Here is a 17,442-nt window from a genome sequence, read left to right as displayed (position 1 = left end):
GCTATTAATATCAAGCAAAACTTCTGAAGTCAAGAACACAATTCTTAGTATTGCAAACAAAGGTAATGATATTGAAAGCAAAACATGTGTTGATAGAAAAACTAAGTCTTGCAAGGAAATAATTGATTAATGCGAGAGCAAATTAATGAATTGTAAATGGACGCAAACGTGAAAAAATATTTCCTGCAATTTTACCTGTCTTTGGTCATGATACCGTGGCCTTTAGTTTCGTTGCCTTTTCTTCGTTCCAGAACATCCCACCGCTGGTTTGCCTCTGAAGCTAGGCAGGGTCGGTCCTGGTCGGTCCTGGTCGGTCCTGGTCGGTCCCTGGATGGGAGACCAGATGTAGCTGGAATTGGTGAAATTAGCTTTAAGTTTAAAAAAAAAAGTCAAGTGGGGGGAAAAAAAATTCACGAGGGAAAAATGTGAAAATGTGAAACTTCACACGTGTCCAAAAACCATGTGTCTAATTCATATGAACATTTCACGTAATTTGTTCATACGTGTCTGAAAAGCATGTTTTTTTCAAAATTTTTCCATGTTGGTTTTTGATAAGGTTATGTAGGAAATAGGGTCTCATTTGGAACGAAGTCTTGAACAAAAGTAAGTCAACTTTTAGCTAAAAGTCTAAAGGTTGAGTTTTATTGTGTTCCCTAATCTCATTCAAAATGTATCACATTTACCAGTAAATGCCGGCCTTTACATTATAGTCGTAAAATATGTTTAAAACAGAAGCAGGCTCAAATGTTTTGTGTAAAACACAGATCTCATTGGAAATGAATCACATTTACCAGCCAGGAGACTTTGGCTTTGTGTCTGTCAGTCTGTCAGATTCAGCTTGTGGCCATTCTGGTGTGTGCTTTAGCGACAGACGGTAGATTTGTGTGATCAGGGAATGTGTGTGTGTGTGTGTGTGTGTGTGTGTGTGTGTGTGTGTATGTGTGTGTGTGTGTGTGTGTGTGTGTGGTCAGAAAGTTGGCTGATGACCCTAGAGGAAGGCCAGATCTGGACCTGCTGCTCACTGCTGCTGTGTCAGGCCTTTTGGCTTGTGTTTGGCACGGATACACACACACAGTCACACACACACGTGTCAAACTCACCCAAAAGGTGTGTGTCTGTCTCCATCTCCGGCCCCCTAAAGAAGCCAATACTTTCACTGTGTATCATTTTAATTACTCCCATGATGACAGAATGTAGCTGGCAGGTGTGTGCGTGTGTGCCAAACTCGAGTCCTAACGCAGTGTGTGAGCAGCAGGTCACACGCCTACGTGAGTACACACACACACACACACACACACACACACACACACACACACATTGGCAGGGCAGGCCTGTATTTGAGGTCGACAATAGGGACATATAACTCAATTATCCCCATAGTGATGGATGGGTGGATCTCACCTCAATAGCCACTTTTTCATGGTTTCATCTAATAATGGGATGTGTGTGTATGTATGCGTGCGTGTGATTGTAATGTACTGTGTGTGTTTTATCTAATAATGCTCCTGCCAGGCTGATCATAAGAAGAAGCATTACTTATGCCCGACGAAGTGAATTTGCCCAAAACCATCGCCATCTGGCTTATGGTGTCCTCATTTAAATTAGAATTAGAATTTACATTGTTTTCTGGCAGCCACTGACATCCACAGACCCCTAACAATAGTTCCCCTAGCTAACTATACCAACACATGTGGTTGTGAAGTATACATTTTAAATGGCACCCTATTCCCTATACAGTGCACTACTTTTGACTATCAAATCAAATCACATTTTATTGGTCACATACATATGGTTAGCAGATGTTAATGCGAGTGTAGCGAAATGCTTGTAATTGCACATACTGTATGGCTACCCTCTCTTAGTGAGAAGTTGCCAAGCCATTAGGGATCTGGTCAAAAAGTATTGCACTTCATAGGTAACAGGGTGCCATTTGGGAAGTAACCATTGTTGTGTAGTAAATAATGCTAGTTAAATAAGGCACTTTATTCATTACAGGGTCCAGATATATTCAGAATTAATGGGGGTGACTGATTTGGCCTGAAACCGACTGATGTCCATGACAGCTTCGCAATACAGCCTCGGGTTGACTAAATTAATTAAATTAATTATGTTGTTGCTGTGTGGCTAAGACTTAATTTGATTAGTGACCTGGTGTGAGGGTCTGTGTTATGGAGATTGGCCCCCGTGGGTCTCCTGGGGTGAGGATCTGTGTTATGGAGACTGGCCCCCGTGGGTCTCCTGGGGTGAGGGTCTGTGTTTTTGAGACTGGCCCCCTTGGGTCTCCTGGGGTGAGGGTCTCTGTTATGGAGACTGGCCCCCGTGGGTCTCCTGGAGTGAGTCTCTGTGTTAGGGAGACTGGCCCCCCTGGGCCTCCTGTGGTGAGTCTCTGTGTTAGGGAGACTGGCCCCCTTTCCTTTTGGGTGCATGGCCTAATGTCATGTCATACACATACAATTTGGAATATGCACACACACACACACACACACACACACACACACACACACACACACACACACACACACACACACACCCTGTCTTAAGAGTCCTGCCCTCGTGTCATGTTAGCTCACAACGTGTGGACTGTGTGATTAATGAGTCTAACTCATGGTGGTATTGTGTCCTCCCGGTGTGTGTGTGTGTGTGTGTGTGTGTGTGTGTGTAGGTGCGTTAGCTCACAACGTGTGGACTGTGTGATTAATCCAACTCCTGGTGCTATTGTCTGCTCCTGGTGACTTTAACACAAAAGCTATCGCCCTTGTCGCATTAGCAGTAGCAGCAGTCGAGGAACAGTTGGCCTGGCTTGGGCTGTGATCTATGTGTGTAGGGGTGAGGTGTGTGTTAGAGTTGGGCGGTATCCAGATTGTCCTTCTCTCATCCCGGGATTATGGCTGTTACCAGTTTAGTACACAAGGGGGCACAATTTGTTTTCTTACCAATTACAAAGACAGGCAATCCAGCTCATAAAGTTATGCATACTGTAAATAAGGAGGTACAGAATGTCATTTCTTGGACATTTGGACATTTACAAGCGAATGTGCACAAGAAACATTATGCAAATGTAAAGTTTTGACGCATGCTTGTCTGAAGAAAGAACTGTACTGTGTCTGTGTGGAGTCTGGAGTCGCTTGGACAATGGGCTTGCCTGCTCTGCTCTGAGAAGATGGGGGAGGAGCAGACGGGCCAAGAACGGAGAGAGGAAAATACCACAAGGAAATCAAGCTGCAGTGGCAGCTGTACAGATAACTCATCCAAAGGGCTTTGACTTCTCAAACACGGCAGAAAGCTAACACAGTTTGATGCCCCGTCACCTTATTAATTCAGCCACTTACTTAGATAACTAGCAAGTTAAAGTTAGGGGTCGCGTCAATGCAGAATTCTTCATTTTTCACAAAAAATGATCTCGCTGCGTTTTGTAAACCCAGATCTAAAATGCTTCTTATTGTAATTTCTGCTCGGCATCAAACTCATTTTATGCTTCAGTTGCACTTCTCCACTCGGATGAGAATTCACTAATGGGCATTCTATCAGTAGACAGCGGTTACTAGACTGATGTGTAGCTACTTTTCTCCAATACTTTTCTCGGTGTAGCCAGCCTTCTTTTCTCCAGTTAAATGCAAGATTAACTTTAAGCAAAACATTATAAAATGTAGCTGGATACATTCTTTCTATGATAACCATTAGAAATATGATGACCATCGATTGTTTTTGCAAAAAATACCTTTCTTTTTCATTGTAAGCTCATTTACTTGTGTGGCTGCCAGCCAAATAGCGTTGCACTGTTTTTGTCATCTGATGACAATGAAACTATTTTCTGCCGAATGTGTTGCACTAATGTATTTTCTGTGAAGGATATTTTCTGTGAAGGATAACACGTTATTGTATTGAAGCTAAAAAAGCTAAAAAAACATAAATATACAGTACCAGTCAGAAGTTTGGGGTGGCAGATTGCCTAGTGGTTAGAGCGTTGGACTAATAACTGAGAGGTTGCAAGATCGAATCCCCAAGCTGACAAGGAAAAAATCTGTCTTTCTGCCCCTGAACAAGGCAGTTAACCAACCCACTGTTCCTAGGCTGTCATTGTAAATAAGAATTTGTTAGTTAAGCTTGCCCAGTAAAGGTAAAAAAATTCAAGGGTTTTTCTTTATTGTTTACTATTGTCTACATTGTAGAATAATAGTGAAGACATCAAAACTATTAAAAAAACACATATGGAATCATGTTGTATCCAAAAAGTGTTAAACAAATCCAAATATATTTTATATTTGAGATTCTTCAAAGTAGCCACTCTTTGCCTTGATGTCAGCTTTGCACACTCTTGGCATTCTCTCAACCAGATTCACCTGGTTGATATATATACAGTGGGGCAAAAAAGTATTTAGTCAGCCACCAATTGTGCAAGTTCTCCCACTTAAAAAGATGAGAGGCCTGTAATTGTCATCGTAGGTATACTTCAACTATGACAGACAAAATGAGAAAAAAAAATCCAGAAAATCACATTGTAGGATTTTTAATGAGTTTATTTGAAAATTATGGTAAAAAAAATTAATAATTAAAGTATGTTTTTAATCTGGCGTCGGTCGTGTATCAGCTCATAAACCATGTGCCATTGAACTATTTTGCAATCTGTATGGCACAGCTGTCCATTTTGGGGTCCTTAAATAGAACTGGTATACTTTTTAAAAAGTATTATTTATTTATTTTGGTCTTTAATGCAGGGCCGACAGACAAGTTCCTAACTTTCTCCACCTTCCAATTAGTTGATTGTAATTTTGGGTAGAGCAGACATTTCCATATATTTTTGTTAGCTGCATGTGTGACATAACTCCACCATTCCTATTTATGATATAATTTAAAAAAGATTATACCAAAAATATATATATATTTTTTTATCAATTAGTATATTTGAGTTAAACCATAATATTTGTTCTAATATTTTTTCTGTCTTCTTGGGGTTGGATTAAACTGAAATTGCGACTAACTTTCTATGGCTTGTTTTAAAAATAGCAATATTTTGGAGATTATTTCATTTTCCAATAACCGAAAGTGAGAGGTTGTAATCTGAATAAAGGGGAAAAAGGACTGTTGACTTTCAATATAAAACGCGACCCCTGTCAAAACACAGCTGGACTCACCTACTCCCGCTTTCTCCCGTTGTGCTATTTACAAACAAACATGTGACTGGCTCAACTGTTCTGGAGAACTACGGTAAGCTTCATAATGTATAAATGTATAAATAATATGACAGTTGAAATGAAGAATGCGATCTGCTTTATCTCCTAACATATTGTACAAGTTGACTGCAGGTATTTATTTAAAAAGTAGCTACAAATATACAAATTGATTGAAAAAGCTCAAATAAATAGTTTTGATGGTATTGATAAACCATTCTGTGACTATTTCCAAATACTGCAGTATACTGTATATACGGTATACCTCCAAAGCCTTAGTGTGTGTGTGTGAGGGGGCAAACATGCACACAGACTTACAATAATCAAATGTTTAACTATCTAGCCTACAACGGGTTGTTCAAAACAAGCACCATGATTGATTGAGATGCGTTCTAAGCCATACAATTTTTTTTATATATCACGAGTAGGCCTATGATGCAAAAATGCACATCTTATTTTTTCTTCCATCTAAGAAACCACTGCACATCCACTGTCCCACCAGCCCAGCCAGGCAATTTATTAACTTGATCTCCACTCTAAAAAGCGTCTGGACATTATTTACTCTTGCTTTTAGCCTAATGTTTGGTTTGCAACAATGGAGGCTTGTACAAAATCGCGCATCATTAGCTCATATTTATGGATGTATCCAGATAAATGTCTCTAGAAATAGAAATGCAGCTACTTTGCTGTTTTTCTGGCTGCACTGTTTGACGTGGCTGTGTTAGCCGTAGTTGGCTAGATAGCAAGCAAGCAAGGGATAAAAGGGAACATTTAGAACGAACGACTGGGTCGCATCCATAGATATAGAACAAAAATACTTCATGACTAGGTTGCATCTCTGGCAATTTAACCGATAGAATGAACGACTAGTCCCAACACAAAAAAAGGCTTGGGTAGCAACCATAATCTGTGGTTGCTACCCAAGCCTTTTTTTGTGTTGGGACTAGGCCTATATTTTTGTGGAGGGATGAAATAGTAGCCTATGAATACATTATCCAAATTACATTTTGTATTTAATTAGTAACCCATTGAAGAAAACAATTGTACACTTGAGGTTATGCTAATCACTTATTTTAGCATGGCTGTGCTGCGGTTATAGGTACGAGGGGGAGCCGAGTACCGTAGATCAGATCACCGGTGCTAAAAAGGTCGTTAAGCACAACCTCGAGTGTACAATTGCTTTAGTAATAACTGCCACTGCTTCTGGAGATGCCTGTTGGCCTGGTCTTCATACTGAAATAGTGCCATCAACATAGTGATCTGCATACTTTTTCATCATATCATTACCACAGTATTGCTTTCAACACAAGTCTTTTTCATCATATCATTACCACAGTATTGCTTTCAACACAAGTCTTTTTCATCATATCATTACCACAGTATTGCTTTCAACACAAGTCTTTTTCATCATATCATTAGCACAGTATTGCTTTCAACACAAGTATTTTTCATTATTTCATTAGCTCAGTATTGCTTTCAACACAAGTCTTTTTCATCATATCATTAGCTCAGTATTGCTTTCAACACAAGTCTTTTTCATTATTTCATTAGCTCAGTATTGCTTTCAACACAAGTCTTTTTCATCATATCATTAGCTCAGTATTGCTTTCAACACAAGTCTTTTTCATCATATCATTAGCTCAGTATTGCTTTCAACACAAGTCTTTTTCATTATTTCATTAGCACAGTATTGCTTTCAACACAAGTCTTTTTCATTATTTCATTACCACAGTATTGCTTTCAACACAAGTCTTTTTCATTATTTCATTACCACAGTATTGCTTTCAACACAAGTCTTTTTCATCATTTCATTACCACAGTATTGCTTTCAACACAAGTCTTTTTCATTATTTCATTACCACAGTATTGCTTTCAACACAAGTCTTTTTCATTATTTCATTACCACAGTATTGCTTTCAACACAAGTCTTTTTCATGATTTCATTAGCACAGTATTGCTTTCAACACAGGTCTTTTTCATCATATCATTAGCACAGTATTGCTTTCAACACAAGTCTTTTTCATCACTTATCTCCTCCCACTTTTCATCAGACACTGGGAGATGAATTCACCTTTCAGCAGGACAATAACCTAAAACACAAGGCCAAATATACACTGGAGTTGCTTAGCAATGATCAACAACCAATTTGACAGGGGCAAATGTTGCACAATCCAGGTGTGGAAAGCTCTTAGAGACTTACCCAGAAATACTCACGGCTGTAATTGCTGTCATAGGTGCTTGTACAAAGTATTGGCTCAGGGGTGTGAATACTTATGTAAATTAGATATTTCTGTATTTCATTGTAAATACTTTTGCAAAAGTTTCTACAAACATATTTTAACTTTGTCATTATGGGTATTTATTTTGTGGAGATGGATGAGAAAAAAAATCTATTTCAAATCAAATTGATTTATGAAGCCCTTCGTACGTCAGCTGATATATCAAAGTGCTGTACAGAAACCCAGCCTAAAACCCAAACAGCAAGCAATGCAGGTGTATAAGCACGGTGGCTAGGAAAAACTCCCTAGAAAGGCAAAAGCCTAGGAAGAAACCTAGAGAGGAACCAGGCTATGAGGGGTGGCCAGTCCTCTTCTGGCTGTGCCAGGTGGAGATTATAACAGAACATAGCCAAGATGTTCAAATGTTCATAAATGTCAGTTGGCTTTTCATAGCCGATCATTAAGAGTATCTCTACCGTTCCTGCTGTCTCTAGAGAGGTGAAAACAGCAGGTCTGGGACAGGTAGCACGTCCGGTGAACAGGTCAGGATTCCATAGCCGCAGGCAGAACAGTTGAAACTGGAGCAGCAGTACGGCCAAGTGGACTGGGCACAGCAAGGAGTCATCATGCCAGGTAGTCCTGAGGCATGGTCCTAGGGCTCAGGTCCTCAGAGAGAGAGAGAGAGAGAGAGAGAGAGAGAGAGAGACTCCTTCTAGGGGGTCCGTAGTCTCTGTGTGGTCAATGAATCCCACGGTGTGTGTGTGTGTGTGTGTATGTATGTGAGCCTGTTGTTTGTGATGTTCGTGAGAGTATATTAGACATGTTAGACAAATCAGTAGGACATTGCAGCCAAACATTTGATGTCAAACATATGAAGTATCAGACATATTCAGATCATCCAACATCTCGCTTTGCAAGCATTTTGCTGGTAAATCCTGTTTTGGCTGTAACCCAAGCCTGGTCCCTGGCTGGAAATATCCATTCTATAAGAATAGATTAGAATGGACAACAGTGGCTGAATAAGTGCTATTGCTGTGTGCTGCCACACCCTCTCTGTTGACACACTCAACACTCTCTCCGTCTACAGTACCTCTGTTGTTTGTATCACTAAACCTGTCACCTCACATGAAGAATCACTCTAAATCACCACTGTAGCTCTGCCTGGTGACAAACCCCTTCACACCCAGACCTGATGGCAACTTCTCTCTGTCTCTGTCTCTTTCTCTCCTCTCGTCCCTTCTCCTACTCCTTTCATGACAACCCTGTACCCTCAGCTTTCTCTAGGCCTAGTCACTCACTCCAAAGTGTTTTACTTCTAGGTGGACTCCCAGTAGAAAATACCTGTTTGTTTTCCAGAATGACTTCAGTGCCTGTGTGTTCTTTGCTGTTGGAGTTTCTGCTTCACACTGTGGATGTGCTCAGGGATCTAGCCTAAATGGGTGGGGGAAAAGGTGTGTAATACAATATTATAATAAATCATATAGACATCTCATCAACAGTGCCTTCAGAAAGTAGTCATACCCCTTGACTTATTCCATATTTTGTTGTGTTACAGCCTGAATTCAAAATGGACTGAATACATTTTTTCTCTCTCCCATCTAAACACAATACCGCATAATGACAAAGTGAAAACATGTTTTTAGAAATGTTAGCAATTTTACTGGGAAAAAAAAATCTGATTTACATAAGTATTCACAACCCTGAGTCAATACTTTGTACAAGCACCTTTGTGGGTCTTTATGGGTAAGTCTCTAAGAGCTTCCCATACCTGGATTGTACAACATTTGCCCATTATTCTTTTCAAAATAGATTTCAAGTAGATTTAAGTCACAACAGTAACTTGGCCACTCAGGAACATTCACTGTCTTCTTGGTAAGCAATTCCTGTGTAGATTTGGCCATGTGTTTTAGGTTATTGTCGTGCTGAAAGGTGAATTCATCTCTATGTGTCTGTTGGAAAGCAGACTGAAGCAGGTTTTCCTCTAGGATTTTGCCTGTGCTTAGCTCCAATTCCGTTTCTTTTTTATCCTGAAAAATTCCCGAGTCCTTAATGATTACAAGCATACCCATAACATGATGTAGCCAACTCTATGCTTGAAAATATGGAGAGTGGTACTCAGTAATGTATTGAATTGGATTTGCCTCAAACATAACACTATGTATTCAGGACAAGTTAATTGATTTGCCACATTTTTTTGACGTAGTGCTTTAGTGCCTTGTTGCAGAAAAAGCAGCAAGCATGCATGTTTTTATTCTGTACAGGGTTCCTTCTTATTTATTTTTTATTACCCCTTTTTCTCATCCAATTGGTAGTTACAGTTTTGTCCCATCGCTGCAACTCCTGTACGAACTTGGGAGAGGCAAAGGTCGAGAGACATGTGTCCTCCGAAACACGATCCTGCCAAGCCGCACTGTTTCTTGAAGCCAGCCACAGCAATGTGTCGGAGGAAACACCGTACAATTGGCGACCGTGTCAGCATGCATGTGCCCGGCCCGCCACAGGAGTCAAGGACATCCCAGCCAGCCAAACCCTCCCCTAATCCGGACTAAGCTGGGCCAATTTTGCGCCGCATCATGGGTCTCCTGGGATCGAACCTGCAGGGTTCCTTCTTTTCACACTGTCAATTAGGTTAGTATCTTGGAGTAACTACAATGTTGTTGATCCATCCTCAGTTTTCTCCTATCACAGCCATTAAACTCTGTAACTGTTTTAAAGTCACCGTTGGCCTCATGGTGAAATCCATGAAGGGTGTCCTTCCTCTCCGGCAACTGAGTTAGGAAGGACACCAGTATCTTTGTAGTGACTGGGTGTATTGATACACCACCCAAAGTGTAATTTGTAACTTCACCATGCTCAAATGGATATTCAATGTCTGTTTTTTTTAAAAGCTATCTACCAATAGGTGCCCTTCTTTGCGAGGCATTGGAAAACCTCCCTGGTCTTTATGGTTGAATCTGTGTTTAAAATTCACTGCTCAGATGAGGGACCTTACAGATAATTGTATGTGTGAGGTACAGAGATGAGGTATCATGTTAAACAATATTATTTCACACAGAGTGAGTCCATGCAACTTATTAAGTGACTTGTTAACTTAGGGCTGCAATCCCGTTAACGGGATTAATATGACAACAGCCAGTGAAAGTGCAGAGCGCCAAATTCAAACAACAGAAATCTCATAATTAAAATTCCCCAAACATACATGTATCTTATACCATTTTAAAGGTAATCTTGTCGTTAATCCCACCAATGTGTCCGATTTCAAATAGGCGTTACAGCGAAAGCACCACAAACGATTATGTTAGGTCACCGCCAAGTCACAGAAAAAGTCTGCCATTTTTCCAGCCAAAGAGAGGAGTCACAAAAAGCACAAATAGAGATAAAATTAATCACTAACCTTTGATGATCTTCATCAGATGACACTCATAGGACTTCATGTTACACAATACATATATGTTTAGTTTGATAAAGTGCATATTTATATAAAAAAAATCTCATTATACATTGGCGCGTTATGTTCACTAGTTCCAAAAACATCCGGTGATATTGCAGAGAGCCACATCATTTTACAGAAATGCTCATTATAAATGTCGATGAAAATACAATTGTTAGACAGGGAAATATAGATACACTTCTCCTTAATGCAACCGCTATGACAGATTTCCCCAAAAAATTACGGAAAAAGCAAACCATGCAATAATCTGAGTACAGCTTTCAGACAACAAAGCAGCCAAAAAGATATCCGCCATATTGGGTAGTCATAAATAACATTATAAATATTCACTTACCTTTGATGATCTTCATCAGAATGCACTCCCAGGAATCCCAGTTCCACATTAAATGTTTGATTTAGTTCGATAATGTCCATCATTTATGTCCAAAGAGCTACTTTTGTTAGCACGTTTGGTAAACAAATCCAAAGTCATGAAGCGCGTTCCCAAGTTGCAGACAAAATGTCAAAAAGTTCCGTTACTGTCCGTAGAAACATGTCAAATGATGTATGGAATCAATCTTTAGGATGTTTTTAACATAAAACTTCAATAATATTCCAACCAGAGAATTCCTATGTCTGTAGAAAAGCAATGGAACGAGAGCTAACTCTCTCGTGACCGCGCCTCAGAGCCTGTGGCAATCTGCCAGACACCTGGGTCAAACAGCCCTTATGAGCCCCCACTTCACAGTAGAATCCTCAAACAAGTTTCTAAAGAAGGTTGACATCTAGTGGAAGCCTTAGGAAATGCAACATAACCAATATCCCACTGTGTATTCAATAGGGGCTGGGTTGAAAATCGACCAACTTCAGATTTCCCACTTCCTGTTTGGATTTCTTCTCAGGTTTTTGCCTGCCATATGAGTTCTGTTATACTCACAGACATCATTCAAACAGTTTTAGAAACTTCAGAGTGTTTTCTATCCAGAAATAATAATAATATGCATGTATTAGCAACTGGGACTGAGGAGCAGGCCGTTTACTCTGGGCACCTCTGGGCACCTTTCATACAAGCTACTCAATACTGCCCCTGCAGCCATGAGAATTTAAGTAAATGTTTACTCCTGAACTTATTTTGGCTCACCATAACAAAAGGTTTGAATACTTATTTACTCAAGACATTTCAGCTTGCCTTCAGAAAGTATTCACACCCCTTGACTTTTTCCACATTTTGAATGGAAAATGGATTACATTGAAATAGAAAATGACTAATAATATATGCCACTTACCAGATGCTTTTACCCAGAGTGATTTACCCTGCAACTTAGTGCGTGCATACATTTTAGTATGTGTATGTGATGGGATTCCTGTGGGAATTGAAGCAACAGTACGACCTTGGTTTTGCTAGCACCACGCACTTACCAAATTAGCCACACAATATTTGTATATATTTAGTCTAGTCTGTAATTTGTCTCTCTAGCTTGCCTTTATCCTCTTTTCAAGTTTTCATTCAATGTTTCTATTACATTTCTTTGATTTCATTAAGGGGATTTATCTGTGTGAGTAGGAGATGATTCTTTAAGAAAAGCGTGGGAGAATGGCATATTCGTATTGAATTGACAGCTCTCAGTCTAAGTCGTGTGTGTGCGCCTGTGTGTGTGCACGCCTGTGTGTGTTTGTGTGCACGCGCCTATGTGTGTGTTGTGATGTCTACACACTCCAGTTTGCCACGAAGACATTCTCAGCTGCAGCCACAGGCAGGGAGGATTTGTAAGCAGCTGAGAAGACAGGATTACGCAGGTCTTCTGACCCCTGATCAATCTCTGGGTGGACATTGCTTCACTGGACTTTTATTTAAAAGAAAGGATTCATTTCTTACTTACCCCTCCCTCCTGTGGTTTGATCGTCTGTCTGTCTGTCTGTCTGTCTGTCTGTCTGTCTGCCTGTCTGCCTGCCTGTCTGCCTGCCTGTCTGCCTGTCTGTCTGTCTGTCTGTCTGTCTGTCTGTCTGCCTGTCTGTCTGCCTGTCTGTCTGTCTGTCTGTCTGTCTGTGTGCGTGCGTGTTGGGCTCAATTTGAATTGAAGGCAGTCAGTTCAGGAAGTAACTCAAATTACAATTCAATAATCGAAAACGGAAAAGTAGAAGCTACAGTGCCTTGCGAAAGTATTCGGCCCCCTTGAACTTTGCGACCTTTTGCCACATTTCAGGCTTCAAACATAAAGATATAGAACTGTATTTTTTTTGTGAAGAATCAACAACAAGTGGGACACAATCATGAAGTGGAACGACATTTATTGGATATTTCAAACTTTTTTAACAAATCAAAAACTGAAAAATTGGGCGTGCAAAATTATTCAGCCCCCTTAAGTTAATACTTTGTAGCGCCACCTTTTGCTGCGATTACAGCTGTAAGTCGCTTGGGGTATGTCTCTATCAGTTTTGCACATCGAGAGACTGACATTTTTTCCCATTCCTCCTTGCAAAACAGCTCGAGCTCAGTGAGGTTGGATGGAAAGCATTTGTGAACAGCAGTTTTCAGTTCTTTCCACAGATTCTCGATTGGATTCAGGTCTGGACTTTGACTTGGCCATTCTAACACCTGGATATGTTTATTTTTGAACCATTCCATTGTAGATTTTGCTTTATGTTTTGGATCATTGTCTTCTTGGAAGACAAATCTCCGTCCCAGTCTCAGGTCTTTTGCAGACTCCATCAGGTTTTCTTCCAGAATGGTCCTGTATTTGGCTCCATCCATCTTCCCATCAATTTTAACCATCTTCCCTGTCCCTGCTGAAGAAAAGCAGGCCCAAACCATAATGCTGCCACCACCATGTTTGACAGTGGGGATGGTGTGTTCAGCTGTGTTGCTTTTACGCCAAACATAACGTTTTGCATTGTTGCCAAAAAGTTCAATTTTGGTTTCATCTGACCAGAGCACCTTCTTCCACATGTTTGGTGTGTCTCCCAGGTGGCTTGTGGCAAACTTTAAACGACACTTTTTATGGATATCTTTAAGAAATGGCTTTCTTATTGCCACTCTTCCATAAAGGCCAGATTTGTGCAATATACGACTGATTGTTGTCCTATGGACAGAGTCTCCCACCTCAGCTGTAGATCTCTGCAGTTCATCCAGAGTGATCATGGGCCTCTTGGCTGCATCTCTGATCAGTCTTCTCCTTGTATGAGCTGAAAGTTTAGAGGGACGGCCAGGTCTTGGTAGATTTGCAGTGGTCTGATACTCCTTCCATTTCAATATTATCACTTGCACAGTGCTCCTTGGGATGTTTAAAGCTTGGGAAATCTTTTTGTATCCAAATCCGACTTTAAACTTCTTCACAACAGTATCTCGGACCTGCCTGGTGTGTTCCTTGTTCTTCATGATGCTCTCTGCGCTTTTAACGGACCTCTGAGACTATCACAGTGCAGGTGCATTTATACGGAGACTTGATTACACACAGGTGGATTGTATTTATCATCATTAGTCATTTAGGTCAACATTGGATCATTCAGAGATCCTCACTGAACTTCTGGAGAGAGTTTGCTGCACTGAAAGTAAAGGGGCTGAATAATTTTGCACGCCCAATTTTTCCGTTTTTGATTTGTTAAAAAAGTTTGAAATATCCAATAAATGTCGTTCCACTTCATGATTGTGTCCCACTTGTTGTTGATTCTTCACAAAAAATACAGTTTTATATCTTTATGTTTGAAGCCTGAAATGTGGCAAAAGGTCGCAAAGTTCAAGGGGGCCGAATACTTTCGCAAGGCACTGTAACTGTTTGTGAAGAGAGCATAACTCTAGACATAACTGTTTGTGAAGAGAGTATAACTCTAGAAGTAACTTTGTGAAGAAAGTATAACTCTAGACATAACTGTTTGTGAAGAAAGTATAACTAGAAGTAACTGTTTGTGCATTTGGAGGTTATCAAAGTTATATCAGGTAATGGTAACTCTCTGCGATAGTACAGTGTATTAACTCTTTGTATACAGATTCTATCACTTTGTTTTAGGATAGGAGTGCTAATCTAGGAACACATAGGCCGTGCGGAGCTGATCCTAGATCAGCACTCTGAGACTCTTTATGAAATACAGGCTCTGGACTCCTGTGCTCTGCGGTTGTCTGTAATGAAAAGGCCTTGAGGTGTCTGCTCTCTGCTTCCACCAGCCTGATGAATAGTGACAGCCTGTATTTACAGTCCTAAAAGGTGCTGACACCACTGAACACACAGCACACCATCTGTCCTTAGAGAACTGAGAGAGAGACAGAGAGAGAGACAAACAGAGAGAGACAGCGGTACCTATGGTAAGGGTCTTATTAAATCTGCGATGCGGAGAATGCGGACGGAATCCAGACAATAAAACGGAATTAAACAACATTCAAACATTTATTGAACTTAGTAGGGAATCAACTAAATGTATTGAAAATGTATTAATTTTCCTAAGTTTATCATAAGACATGAATGCATCAGTGATTCGTATTTGCTGTGTGTGTGTGTGTGCAGTGCGGGAGTCTACCACTTTGTGTAGCCATTAGCGATGATGCTAATGAAAAGTCTTCTGGTAGATGGAAAGCTTTCCCAAAAACCTTCTCAATTAAATGTTAACTACACAGTAGCCTATACTTATCTGGCAGAATAATATCATGATTATTGGCATCAATCCAGCGGGCATTTGTTTTGCAAACTACCATCGCATTTGCACTACAAAAGCACCACCAAACAACGGCCTCTTGCGAGGTGTGCACACCCAAAATAATGTTATCTCAGATTTTTTCCCAGACCTCAAAAGTGGTCTCCTGTTGTTGTGAACATCTATAAAACAAATGAGATTTAGTAAAATCCTGAAAAAAATCTACAGAAACTCTTTACATATTTTTTAGGGCCCTTCTTTGGGCAACATGGCTTTTGGGTTGACGTGTGGAGAATGCATGTCTCTCTCTCTGTGAGTGAAGGCCTGTGGACATGTGTGTGTGTGCATGCATGGTTTTGTGTGTGTTATGTGTGTGTTTGTCTACACGCACTTTTGTATGTGTACGAGTGTGTGTCCTCCAGAGAGGGGCTTCCAAGTGGCGCAGCGGTCTAAGGCACTGCATCTCAGTGCTAGAGGCGTCACTACAGACACCGTGGTTTGAATCCAGGCTGTATCACAGCGGTCTAAGACACTGCATCTCAGTGCTAGAGGCGTCACTACAGACACCGTGGTTTGAATCCAGGCTGTATCACAGCTGTCTAAGGCACTGCATCTCAGTGCTAGAGGCGTCACTACAGACACCGTGGTTTGAATCCAGGCTGTATCACAGCGGTCTAAGACACTGCATCTCAGTGCTAGAGGCGTCACTACAGACACCGTGGTTTGAATCCAGGCTGTATCACAGCGGTCTAAGGCACTGCATCTCAGTGCTAGAGGCGTCACTACAGACACCGTGGTTTGAATCCAGGCTGTATCACAGCGGTCTAAGACACTGCATCTCAGTACTAGAGGCATTACTACAGACACCCTGGTTTGAATCCAGGCTGTATCACAGCTGTCTAAGGCACTGCATCTCAGTACTAGAGGCATCACTACAGACACAGTGGTTTGAATCCAGGCTGTATCACAGCGGTCTAAGGCACTGCATCTCAGTGCTAGAGGCATCACTACAGACACAGTGGTTTGAATCCAGGCTGTATCACAGCTGTCTAAGGCACTGCATCTCAGTGCTAGAGGCATCACTACAGACACAGTGGTTTGAATCCAGACTGTATCACAGCTGTCTAAGGCACTGCATCTCAGTACTAGAGGCATCACTACAGACACTGTGGTTTGAATCCAGGCTGTATCACAGCTGTCTAAGGCACTGCATCTCAGTACTAGAGGCATCACTACAGACACCGTGGTTTGAATCCAGGCTGTATCACAGCTGTCTAAGGCACTGCATCTCAGTACTAGAGGCATCACTACAGACACTGTGGTTTGAATCCAGGCTGTATCACAGCGGTCTAAGGCACTGCATCTCAGTGCTAGAGGCATCACTACAGACACCGTGGTTTGAATCCAGGCTGTATCACAGCTGTCTAAGGCACTGCATCTCAGTGCTAGAGGCATCACTACAGACACTGTGGTTTGAATCCAGGCTGTATCACAGCTGTCTAAGGCACTGCATCTCAGTGCTAGAGGCATCACTACAGACACTGTGGTTTGAATCCAGGCTGTATCACAGCGGTCTAAGGCACTGCATCTCAGTGCTAGAGGCATCACTACAGACACCGTGGTTTGAATCCAGGCTGTATCACAGCGGTCTAAGGCACTGCATCTCAGTGCTAGAGGCATCACTACAGACACCGTGGTTTGAATCCAGGCTGTATCACAGCTGTCTAAGGCACTGCATCTCAGTGCTAGAGGCATCACTACAGACACCGTGGTTTGAATCCAGGCCGTATCACAGCTGTCTAAGGCACTGCATCTCAGTGCTAGAGGCATCACTACAGACACTGTGGTTTGAATCCAGACTGTATCACAGCGGTCTAAGGCACTGCATCTCAGTACTAGAGGCATTACTACAGACACCGTGGTTTGAATCCAGACTGTATCACAGCGGTCTAAGGCACTGCATCTCAGTACTAGAGGCATTACTACAGACACCGTGGTTTGA

At 41.2% G+C, this 17,442-nt stretch overlaps 1 protein-coding gene across 2 annotated transcripts in view; it reads left to right on the top strand.

Moving 5' to 3' along the window:
• macrod2 (mono-ADP ribosylhydrolase 2) overlaps positions 1-17,442 on the top strand; it is a 1,220,194-nt gene that overhangs the window by 139,497 nt on the left and 1,063,255 nt on the right. The gene's annotated exons all lie outside the window — the stretch shown is intronic.

The sequence above is a fragment of the Oncorhynchus mykiss genome, chromosome 23 (genome assembly GCF_057628025.1).
Source record: "Oncorhynchus mykiss isolate SJ-2025 chromosome 23, ASM5762802v1, whole genome shotgun sequence".
Classification (NCBI taxonomy): domain Eukaryota; kingdom Metazoa; phylum Chordata; class Actinopteri; order Salmoniformes; family Salmonidae; genus Oncorhynchus; species Oncorhynchus mykiss.
The sequence above is the reverse complement of the archived record's forward strand: the minus strand, read 5'-3'. Positions and strand labels throughout refer to the sequence as shown.